Raw genomic sequence first — 13,346 nt, forward strand, 5'->3', positions numbered from 1 at the left:
AGTGCCACATTTTATTATACACAACAAATGAATTACAGTATGGTATATGTCAGAAATACTAAATATTTCATACTTTAATATTATAGATATATGCTTTTGCTTTTGAGATGGCATAAGAAATTTGTCTATTTGCATGGGAATAATCATTAGTAAAATTAATAGAAAAGAGTTGCTTTATTTTAAATAATCATTAACCTCAACACTACATTTTATATTGTGTTTTAAATCCCCAGTCTTGTTTTAATCATCTACATTTTCAGTTTATAATGTTATAATGGAAAAGGTATAGGATTAGAAATTTGACAGATGTCTTTAAATCCTGGTCTGCTACTGACTAGCAGAAGGACCTTGAAAATTCACCTTTAGTTTGATTATTTATACAACAGGCATAATAATATTTTTTTAAAGATTTATTTATTTATTCATACAAGAGCTGGGGTATAGGCCAGAGATGCGGGGGGTGAGAGGATGCACCAGAGACAGAGTGGGGAACAGAACAGGCAGACTGACTGAAATACACTGCTGAGGGGAGCAGCGGGTGAGACAGGAGAGGTCTGCCTTGCCATGTGTGTTGCTCCCTGGCCGGCTGGGAATCAAACTCGTGCTGCAGAGAATGTGGATTGCTTCATAGTGCAATGTTTAACCCCTGTACCACAAGGGAGGCCCAGGCATAAAATATTTAATTTTAATTGTTATGAGGATGAAATTAGAAAATGGTGTTTGTCACAGGTAGTGAGTAGGTGTTCAAGAGCTGTTATTTCTCTTCATATCTGTCCTCCATCTTCAAAGCAACAAAACAATAAAACCTTGCTTCTTCATGAATGTTTTGAGTGGGATGAAACTTAAGAATAACAAATGAGTTTTAAAAGTAAATACATATTTAGAAGGAGACAAATCATAACAATATTTAAAGATGATTTAAAAATCTGGATAAAACAATGATGTAAACCAGCATTAATTCAATAAAATATTTTTGAAAGAAAATAGTGTATGGCAGGCTTCCCTGGTGGTGCAAGGGGTTAAGACTCAACACTATGAAGCTATCCGTAGCCACTGTAGCATGAGTTTGATCCCCCAGCAGGGAGCTGACCCAAATGGTGCTGCAGACCTCTCCTGTCTCGCCCGCTGCTCCCCTCAGCAGTGTATTTCAATAAATCTGCCTGTTCTGCTCCCCATTCTGTCTCTGGTGAATCCTCTCACCCCCCCATCTCTAGCCTGTACCCCAGCTCTTGCATGCATAAATAAATAAATAGAAAGAAAAGTAAAGAAAATAGTGTATGATAAAGTTACAATTAAAATATTGTTTGGGGCCTCCCCGGTGGCACAAGGGGTTAAGCACAGCACTGCGAAGCTATCCACAGGAACTGCAGCATAAGTTTGAGGCCCGGCCAGGGAGGTGATCCATGTGGGGCAGCAGACCTCTCCTGTTTTGCCTGTTGCTCCCCTTAGCAGTGTATTTCAATCAACCCACCTGTTCTGCTCCCCACTCTGTCTCTGGTGAATCCTCTCACTCCCCACACCTCTGGCCTATACCCCAGTTCTTGTATGCATAAATAAATCTTTAATAAATAAAATAAAAATAATAAAATAAAATGTTGTTTGTTTTAAAAAATGAATACATAAAAATTGATTGGTGCATCATATTCTTTGATCCCCTCTCAAAAAATTTTGAAATATTTTTCTATATTAAAAAAAATCAGATTTTTTTCTACATTGGTTAATTGAACTTTGTTTTTAAATTATATTTAGGTTGGGAAAGTGTTTATTGATAATGACATATTAAATTTTAGATTTGTCAATTTTAAGAAAGTTTTTTTATCAAGTTTATTTTATGTATGTTATGAAATTTAGAGGAATTTCAAGTTTTCTCTAAGTGATAGGTGCCCTTTACATTGGCAACACTTGACCAATTTTTTGTTGATGTCTTTATGTCGTGATGCTGACTAAAGCAGGAAGGAGCTATTTCTAGAAACTATTGTCCTACATAATCAATCGATAATAATTTAACTATACCCAGATAAGACATTGTACCTTATGACAACAATAAATCCAAAATAAATACATCTTCAATTCAATTTCCCCTTAATTTCATTCTATGGTAAAGAGGGAAAGCTAAATAGTGGAAAGTAAGTAGTCTCATAGACAATTTCAGTTCAAGTATTTTATTCTTGCAAAATTTGCAAAACGTATGACAATATGAATATATTGTTAAGACTCCTTACAGGGCCTTAGAAGGAAGAATCCTATAAGTGTTGGCTTTGAAGGCATGCTTCATTACCTACATCTAGAATTCATCTTGGCTTTTTAATTCTTTTGTCATTTCCTTTCCTTTTCTCCTCAATCTCTGTCCAACTCTTTCTTTGTCTCCTTTTTTGATTGCTGAGTAATATTCCATTGTGTATATGGACCACATCTTCTTGATTCAGTCATCTATTTTGGGGCATTTGGGTTGTTTCCATAGCTTAGCTACTGTAAATAGTGCTGCTATAAACATAGGGGTGCAGTTGCCCTTTTGAATTAATGTTTCTGTGTCCTTTGGGCAAATACCTAAGAGTGGAATTGCTGGGTCATATGGAATCTCCGTCTTTAGTAGGGGATTGAACTCATGCTGCAGTGGCTGCGGATTGCTTCACATGCTGAGACTTAACCCCTTGCGCCACCAGGGAGGCCCCTCCTTAGAACATTCTTATACATTTGCTATGTATTTTTTTTGGTCTGCTAGTGGTGAGATTTCCCTCTGCTCCCGAGGCTATTACTTCACTCTCTCTGGGAACTGGAGGAAGGAGGGAGATGGTGTTCTGACTTTTCTATCTCATATGTGACAAAAGTAATAGGGTTTTAAACTCATGTAGGGAATTTAACTAATGATTTTCCAGAACTCAATTGTATGATTCTTTTGTAAATTTCTACCCCATTTTTTATACATTTATTTTGAGGGGTAAAGGGAGGGAAATGAGAGAGAAGTAATGACTCCTAAAATTTCCCTAGGATTGGTACAATGTCAGATTTTTTAGAAGTGATTTATGGAAGTTTCATAAACTGACGGAAGTCAGAAATCATATAAATAGTTGAGTCTAAGCCTCAGGGGGGCAAAAACTTAAGTTACTCTACTATGCCATTTGTACTATTATTGACCTCTAACTGCGTATTGTATTAACTTCCAAAAGATGATAAGCTTATGAAGAATTAGGGAGGTCTTTTTCTCCCCTTTCTTTTACTCCTCTTTTTGTTCTATTCCTTCTTCCTCCAATTCCCAGACAGTGTTGGTTATATAATATAAATAAGTTTAAGTGTAAGTAAATATGTGTAAATTAAATAATGGATTTTTTTATAACATTGAGAAAAATTCTGTACAGTTGTTTTTTTTCTTGTCAGGGAATAAATTATCTTCAGCCATGTTTTCCTAATTTGACTTTCCAAGCTAAATGCCTATTAACTTTCTAGGAAATCTTGAAACATAGGGAAGCCACTTAGATTTATGAAGATAATGGTACAACACTTCAATTGTTTGGTCCTTCATTAGGATGAGAAAATCTGTCAAATACTGCCATCTGCTTCCCAAAGAATCAAAAGATTAAAACACACGCACACCCACAAAGTCAATTGATGACTCACAAAGGGATACAGGCTTAAGAGGCAACACATTATATAATGAGCAATAAAGTCTAAAACAATGGCAAAGCAGGGAGGAGAGGGGTGGAGGGGAAGAGAAGGCGGCGGGCTAATGGTGATTATCTAGTTGCCATGTCACTGCCAGGCTACAAGACAAGAAGATGCAGGGGGGAAGATGACTAAATTAACTATTCTCTTCCTTCATCATGTGCAATCTATTGTTGCTGAGACTCAGGAAAGTATTTGCTTCAGGAAGATTTTTGTTATGCTAGATTTGTCATCAATGGTGGAGGAAAAAAGTGAAAAGATTGAGAAGTTCTGATTTATTCGTAGAAAGAAGTTACAGTCTGACAGAAGAGAGTGGATCCATGTTGCTCACATTTTCTCAGGGGAAACCCAGCCCCAAACAAGGAAAATGTGCCTGAAAAGAACTGGAGACTGATATCACATAAGCCAAAGTAAGGAGTAATAACAACAACAGTAGATAGTAATCTTTATTAAGTTTTACCATGTGGCAGCCATTTCCAAGTCTTAAAAAGTTACGATTTCATTGATCCACCCAGAAACCATATATATATATATATATATATATATATATTAGGAACAATTATTATTGTGATTCACAGACAAGGAAACTAAATCTCAGAGAAGTAATATCTCCACGATGATACAGTTTGAAAATATCAGAAACAGGATCTGAGCCCAGGTAATCTGATTTTAGATTTCATGTTTTATGGAAGAAACTTTCATTATTAATGCATGCTGTTATAACGCAGTGCATCTTAATATGTTTTCGGTGATTTGTTTTTATAAAAACAAAATAATATGAATTAGTTGTACTATTAAAATATCAGTAAAATGTGAAATAAAGTGTAAAACTGGGTGGTAACTTTTACAATGACTTTGGTGTCCTTTTAAATAAAACTAGTTTATAATAAGCCAAACTTCCAATAACCTCCTTAGTTTGGTCTTCCATTGAGGTAGGCTGAAGGGTAAGGATTCCATCACTAATTATTTGTTTGTGAGTAGAAAGACTTGACTAGAGAGAGTGGAAAGTTACATACCAACTCCTGTCAGTCACTACTACGGTTATTGAATGAAGGCTCCTCTGGTGAGGGGCAACAATTCTGTCATTTGTCAGACCTCCCATCTGAGAGGCAGGAGTGCTCCAAAAGGAAGAGGAAGCATGTAGTGCAGGCGCTGGCAACCGGAAGTTCCATCAGAGTGACTGCACAGGCATCTGACACACTTCTTCTCTATGTTATTGTTCACTCTAAAGGACTTACATTTGTCTGTAACTCTGACAGCCAAACAGCATTTTCTCTTGGCAACAAACAGATGATGGCTTGTGTGAGGACTCTACAGAAACAAAAGCCCAGTGAAAGAATTCAGGCTCTCTGTTTCAAGCTGCTCTGATGACTGACCCTCATAGTCCTGCATGGAATAATAGATTCTGAGTTAGTGGGGAAAAAGGTGTGTGCAAGAAGCAAAAATTAATAAGGGTATATCACTGATCTATGATATTAATATGACCTCTGGGAAGTTTCTCTTCCTTTCAGCCCTAGAAGTAAAATGTTTGTTACTGTTGAACTTCATGGCCATTGAAGGAAGATGTTTATCCTTCTCTGTATTCAAGAAACATCAAAGTTCTGTGAGTTTCCAAATCCTTAATTTATGAGGCAAGGAGATTTGCAATCCAAAAAGAGATCAAGTGTCTCATTCTTGATCATAAACTGAATTAATGGTCCAGATAGACTGGAAACTGATTCCATGTGGTCAAGGAGGTGTCAGGATTTGGAATAAGAAATCTGTTCCAGCTCACCCACTCTTCTCTAAGTTGTACATGTTTCCCTTCTTACGTGTCTTCTAATTGTTCTTATTCTTTCCTTTCTTTAACATTAAAGTTCCCAAATTGACCAAGTGGCCAAATGACCAGATAGACATTTTTCTTCTCTAGTGTTCTGCTTCATGGTGGCTATCGGTTATGAATGCATCTCCTTCTAAGGAATGACAGACATGAGATAATAAGATTAATTTGCTAGGAATTAGATGTCCAGAATATTTAGACCATTCTTACCTGCCTCATACATTGGTTTTATTCACTGAGTCACAAATTCACGTGGATAGAAAAATCGGTTTATTTGTGTATCTTATAGTTTTCCCCACATTAAAATTTTCCTTAGAATATAGCTTGATGTTTTGCCCTGAAACATGCTCACTTATTTTCCAAATGCTAATGATCAAAATTAACTTTGAAAAATTAATAATAACTCCCTAAGTTGGGAGAAAAAAGAATATTCAAGTAAGAAATGTCATACTTTTAACAGGAAAAATCATGTGCTTAAGTAAAAGTGTGATTTTCACCCTCTTCTTGGAGACTGCTTCTTAGAAGAGGAAAAAAAGGATCAAGTATGTGATTTATATTTGCACTTTGAAATTTGTCCCTAGCCTGAAAGCTGATCTCTGTGTTTACTCAGCCATAAGATGGAATCACATTACTCCTCCAGCAATGACTCACAGGAAACACTGGATGATTTTTTAACAGAAAAAAGAAGCATAGCATTCTTTTTCTGAGCATTCTGAAAGATAGATAAGAGCAGGATGGAAAATGTCTTCCCACAGTCACAGCTTAATAATCCTCATTAAGTTCTGAAGAGATCAGAAATGCTGACATTTTTTTCTCATCTATGCTTTGGGAAATTTGAAGAGATGCTCTTACATTATAAGTAGCTTTCTTGGGAGGTTTTCCTCCCAGCTGTATTTTGTACTTCTAGTATGTGTGTGCATCTGTGAGTGAGTGAGTGAGTGTGTGTGTCTAACAGAAAAAGGTAGGTGTATAACACTGGGAAAAAACTTGTCAATATTTGTTACTAGGCTTCTTATGCATTTCTCTCTCATATCTTTGGAGAAATCTCATAACAGTCTGAGGTATATAAGCATATATATGATAAAACTGGAAACGCAAATTATAGCAAAGTTATCAAAGTTGCATATTATAATCTCACATAATCCAATCATTGCATTAAACCATCCTTGTCAGAATGAATTCAAACTAGGGGGGCGCCCTGGTGTTGCAGGGGCTAAAGTCTCAGCTCTATCAAGCTATTGCTAGCCACTGCAGCATGAGTTCAATCCCTTGCTAGGGAGCTAACCCACATGGCGCAACAGACCTCTCCTGTCTCACCTGCTGCTCCCCTCAGCAGTGTATTTCAGTAAATTTGCCTATTCTGCTCCCACTCTGTGTCTGGGGAATTCTGTCACCCCTTGCACCTCTTGCCTACACCCCAGTTCTTGCATACATGCATAAATAAAAATAAATCTTAAAAAAAAGAATTCAAACTGGGGCCTTGAAAAGTGGTTAGAACTAAAAGAGGTAGAAAGTAAGAAAGGGAAGTAGAGCAATACAAACAAAGGCAAAATGGTATGAAAGGTCTTGATTTCTATAGATAACAGGTAAGTCATGCTGAAACAAAGTAAAGAAAATGATTACGGAATTATCATAGGATGGAGTGGAGGGGATAGAGAGCACACTTTGACCAGTCTGCACATAATAAATGCTATAAATGTTTATCTCTTCCATTCCATCTCAAGTTACCTGATGATTAGACCTAAATTCCTCCCTCTGACTATTGTGACCTTAAATAATAAAACCCCATCCACTCAACTTGACTTTTCTTTGCTTCTCAGTGCTTCACCAGCTAAGTTCTAACTCTTCTACCCGGAAAGTGTCTGTTACACTTTTTCATTATGTATGACAAATAACATCAAGAAGAACGCTTGAAACAGTGTTTGATAATTTTTTTTTTGTATTGGTTGTTCTTTCTCTAGTATTCAACATCACAGAGAGTAGAACTGTTTGCAGATGGTTGCTGTAGCTCCAGGCAGAATACCCTTGCTTAAGTGTCCCAAGGTAGCAGGAAGTATCATTGACAAGTGTGTGAATCCTAAACAGAGGCTGGGAAAAGAGAAAAGAAATGCCATGACTGGCTTAGACAATTCATTACTTGGGACAGGACATATTGTTACCCAAACAAAAATGGAGATCAGTTGGGAAAAAAGAGAAATGACTCTTGAGTAGACATCTTGGTTACTGTCTGCCCATCTCTTGCATTTTTACTCCTCAAAGTATTTGATTTAAAGGGAGAAATAACATTTGACTCCTGAGTCTGTACATTTCAGAGGTGAAAGATAATAGTCATTTAGTATTGGTCAGATTGTTTAATCCTTAGCTGCTCATCAGGGTATTCCCCATCGTATGTTTTCTTTTAGACACATTTCAGAGTCACAAGTATTTTTGAAACTATTTTTGAAAGTCAGAAAGGTTCAATAGTTAACAGACAGCTAACAGGCATTTAACACTTAATAAACTTTGTATGTATTCCTATAGAAACTCAGAAGCCAATATACAACTTCGAGAAATGTTTTAGTTACTGTGTGCCTGTTGTAAACATAATGTGTTTAGCTAAGCTGAGAGTCCTTTAATTATCTTTTCAGGAAGCCTTAGTAGATCCTAAAGCTACTAACCAGAGCAACCTCCTGACAGCCTAAACTCTAAAACAGGAGTCACCACCAAAAAATAATAGTTCCTTTCCCCACACATTACAGTGTTTATCTGAACACAAAGTAATTAACAACTGCAGCAAGTAAAATCTCTGATTGCGTCATATGGTCTCAATGCTGTCAGGCCACTCACCCATCTGGTTGCACTGATTTTGCCATTTGCTGGCATGTGGGCTTGTGTGTGTAGTGAGGGTGTGTTGGGGAGGGTGGAAGACCACTGGGTGTTTGGAGTAACACATTACCACATGTGCATGGCTGGGTTTGTAACATCTATGCAGTCTCTCTAGCCCTCTGCTCAAGTAAGAAATGGACGGCTACTCTTAGATTTTAATCCTGATACATTCCCTGCTCACTGCTTCTGGAGAACATCACCGCATCACCGTGTGAAAGACATTAATGTTTTACAATTAATTGGATGAAAGGATATAGCCTAGCAATTCTTCAGCTATGAAAGTCAATTTGTACAGATCAGGAAAATAATGGCAGTTCTAGACAAAAACCACACTGAGTTTTTGAACTCTTGGAGAGAAAGATATATAGAAAAAATAGATTGCTACTTAGATTCACTCTACATTTATACTCCCAAATTATGCACATGCAGATAAATTTGTATGTCTTTATTTACCCAATAAATGTTTATTGAGAGTCAATGCTAGGCACGGAGGATATAGTTTCGATGTCAGGGGAGGGGTGAGAGAGACCAAAATCTGAAGGATCTATCTTAGCTAGAAGATGGAACTCTGAACTTTATTCTCATAATAGTAGTAGTAGTAGTAATAATAATAATGATAATAATAATAACTTGCTACAAATATCAGGGTAATTTGCATATACCTAAACATTGAAATTAAATGTGAAGAAAAAACAAATGTCATCAAATGATTTGGTCATAGGACATTCTACACCCAGATATTTTAAATTTAAAATCTCACATTTATTTCAGCTGCATTGAAAGCTCATAAATGTGATAAACAAATCTGCTAACCTGTAAGGAGAACTGGTCCAATTTCTACAATAGTGCCAAACCTAGGAAGTACTCAGTACAAGGTCTTGATGTGTCAAAAGCTGATGTTCATAAGGCTAGCCTAAGAAGTCATAGAGTAAAATATAGGTGACATGGAAGGTGTGTGATTGTAATTCATGAACGGCCATTTCTTAGATAGTTTGAAACAAGTAAAATAAAATAGTCTATAGATATGCTTCATAAATACACATAGTTCTTGCACCTAACAAACAAGAGTTGTAAGTTCTATCAATTACTTCAGTATGCCCTTTGTTTAAGTTTTACTTTCCACAAAGGAAAAATGCAACCCAAACTGGAATGAGCACTTGGTATCCTCTTCTTACGTGGGCTGCGATGATCTTTCTTGGAGCTTAACAATTACAGCTCTCATGCTCAGGTGAGAGGTGTGGGGTGACTGGGAGGGGCAGACAGAGAAATGGTCAAAATGACTCTACATCCCACAGTGTTCATGATTCGTCTTTGCTACATTGCTTCTTTTTTTTTTTTTTAAGATTTATTTATTTATACATACAAGAACTGGGGTATAGGCCAGAGTTGTAGGGGGTGAGAGAATTCACCAGAGACAGAGCTGGGAACAGATCAGGCAGATTGACTGAAATACACTGTTGAGGAGAGCAGTGGACAAGTCAGGAGAGGTCTGCTGCGCCATGTGGTTATCTCCCTGGCCAGGGATTGAACTTGTGCTGCAGTGAACTTCATAGGTTGCATTTTAACCCCTTGTGCCACCAGGGAGGACCCTTTGCTACATTGCTTCTGACACATTTTCTTAGACCCAAGAAGTCCATCATCCTGTCCCCACCAAGAATAAGGGGAGGCATTAGAACTGTTAGTGTTGTCATGAAAGAGATGGTTCTGGAACAGTTAAAATCTAGCTTCCATAGACTTTGACTTGCAAGTTGCTTAACTTTTCTGGGTTTCCTTTGTATGCGTGTGTTGGGGAGGTGGGCGGTGAATTGGGAATAATAACAGTGACTATCTCATAGGACTGAATAGGCAGAGTAAATGAAATAATCATATAAATTATTTAATCCATGATAAGTTTTATAAATGTTAAGTACTATTATTATGATTTCTGTTATAGTGGTAATGAGAGAGCATTGGAAAAGAGGCCCTTTTAAACCTACTCTAGACATCATCCATTCATTTACTCCTTTGAAGGAAAAAACATCTTGACTGTATAGGGGGTAGGCAGAATGATTTTGGTTACAACACAAGATTTGGCAAAATCTCAGTGAGGTGAAATTTACTTCTGAAATTTCTCACCTAGCTTTCCGCCCCCTCCTCCAGAATACTGTTTACTCCCACTGCCCTGGTGATTCAGAGCCACTCTCCAAAGTTCACCTTAATAGACAAAATTGCCACCTTAGTTACCCCTCTCCCCCAACCACCAAATTCCCAGAGCAAAGTTGCATTACTTAGATGCTTGGGTTTGTTTGTTTTTTGGTGACTGGCTTAATTTATGCTAAGGTGTTAATTTTTCTGGTCTATTGGTACATTGTGTTAATCCTTTCAGATAATAGGCCTGCATTTCAACAGGGCTGGGGTAGAAAAGTAGTACCTTTTACAAAGGAGTCTTTCCCAAGCTGAAATTTCAGAGTTCAATGTTGGTGGGCAGGCTAAAGACCTGGGGGCAGATGAGATATTCAGCACTTCCCAAATCAATTTACAAGGAAGTTCTGTCTGTTTACAGAGCTAGCTTGGCAAGAGGTAATGAGGTCCCGTCCTGATTTGATGGAGCATACAGTTTAGTGGGAGAGACAAGACATATATAAACTAGACAATAATAGAATAAAATCCAAGGCATAATATTGTTAGATAATAGTTGACAGGAAATATTGTTCTGGAAAATACAAGAAAATGCCAAAAGTTATTAATAACTAATGTTTATTAAATACTTACTAGGTGATAACATTTTATTGTGGTAAAATATATGTAACAAAATTTACCATTGGCATCATTTAGTATAGTCACAATGTTGTGCAGCTATCACCACTGTCTAGTTTCAGAACATTTCTCCACCCCAAAAGAAAACCGCTTATCTAATACACTTTCCATTCTCTTACCAGTCCATGGCAAACACTAATCTGTTTTCTGTGTCTATGGATTTACCGCTACTGGATATGTCATATAAATTGATTAATATAATATGTAGCTTTTTAGATCTAACTCTTGTATTTAACATAAGGTTTCATCCATGTTGTAGTATGTTTATTACTTTTTTATGGCTGAATAATATTGTTTTAAGGATATAAGATATTTTATTTAGACATTATTTAATTGATGGACATTTGGATTATTTCTATGTTTTAGTTATTGGAATAGTTCTGCTCTAAACATTCATGTACAAGTTTTTGTTTGGGAACCTGTTTTCAGTTCTTTGGAATTATGGGATAATACGGTAATTCTTCATTTAATGTATCAAGGAAACACCAAACTGATTTTCAATTTCCAATTTACATTATTACAAACAATGTACTAGAGCTGTAACTTCTGTATCTTCTCACCAATGTTCGTCATTTTCTACTTTTTTGATTCTTAACTTTGTCAGTGATATCTCATTGTGGTTTTGATGTGTATTTCCCTAGTGATGCTAAGGATTTTTACATGAGCTTGTTGGCCATTTGTGTGTCTTTGTGATAGAACTTTAAATACCTCAGTTCAGTTAATTCCTGCTATAGACCTAACAGATATTTTGATATCTAACAGATATACCTAACAGATATAAATGAACGGAGGATTAGTAAGTAAGATTAGGAAAATTGTCCAAAGTACTGGCAAAATTGGATTCAAATTGATTTTCACACTGGTTCTAGGCTCTAGGGGAGTCTGGAAAATGATATACTTGGGTTTCTAAAGAGTATCTGTATTGCTCAGGATAAGCAAAACTTCCAAGAGTAATTCATTAATGACCAAGACTTGTTGGAGGCATCTCACCATAAGGCAGGTCAACAGCTGAGGATGAGTCACACCATCTGGGCCGTGGTGCCAACAGTTCACTGTGTTGTTTGTGTCATTCTGCTTTCACCAGGAAGGTTTTTAGGAGCAATTGGAGGCCATGGGAAACTTTTATTTCCATTTTGTTTTCTCATTATTAAAAAAAAGAAGTAGCCTGTTATAATTGCACTGAGATCTAATTTATTTTATAAAATGCCATTTTATTTGATTAACTAGAACACTGCTGTCAGAAGGTAGAAGATGAACAAGTTACACTTACATAACCCAACAGGAACAGAATCCAGACTATATTACAAAGAGTTTCTGATCACTCTGGATAATCAAAGCCCTTTTGGAATAGAACAAGTGAATGAAGAACTTATGCCCTGGAGCCAGTACTTTGCTAACCCACAAAGTGTGACTTAAAAGCTCAGAGGAGAGCATATGGGCACTGACATGTCACATGTGCCGTGTATGTGGATGTGCCACGTGGCATCAGCAACTGCTAACACTTTACATACATCTTGATTAATTACTCTGCCTCATTATTAGAAGAGTCTGCCTTTGATTACATAATTTAGAGATTAAAATAAATATTGCACAGATAGTAATGAAACTACCTACAAATTGCTTTTGACATGGTGATTGTAAGACTAGCCTCCCATTAGAAAAAAAATGCCTACAGTAACATGGCAAATGAACCAAATGAGGGAAAATTCTAAATTTCAGTTTTTTACCCCAAATATGGAATTTTAAAAAACTCTCTATGAGATGAGATTAAAGTGATGTATAATACCTGGCATTATAAATCAGAACCAAAGAGAATCAAATGCACACTTGGACTAATTAGATAAACCTAAAATTTAATGTTAACAACTTTAAAGGATCTTGACAAATCACATTAATGGGTAGAGTTTGCTGCCTGTGCTATGCAGGGGCATTGTATTTTCCCAGGTACATGTGTGAGTAACACCCCCCTGCCACATACCACCTGGACCATGTGGGGTGCTTTCATTAGCGCTCCCAGGCAGATCTCCTGCCAACACCAGAGCTTTCTGTTTACTTTAAAGGAAGTGCAAACTATAAATGTTTACCAAATCTGGACTAGACTGCCCAGTCTCAGAGCTGATTGTAGTTTCTATTGTTTTCTTAAATGTGTTTTGATATGAATAGAGCAAATTGGGACAGAAAATAGATTCAATCAATATCTTTTCTC

This window comes from Talpa occidentalis, unplaced genomic scaffold, assembly GCF_014898055.3.
Source record: "Talpa occidentalis isolate TD23 unplaced genomic scaffold, MPIMG_talOcc4v2.1 talOcc4.2, whole genome shotgun sequence".
NCBI lineage: Eukaryota > Metazoa > Chordata > Mammalia > Eulipotyphla > Talpidae > Talpa > Talpa occidentalis.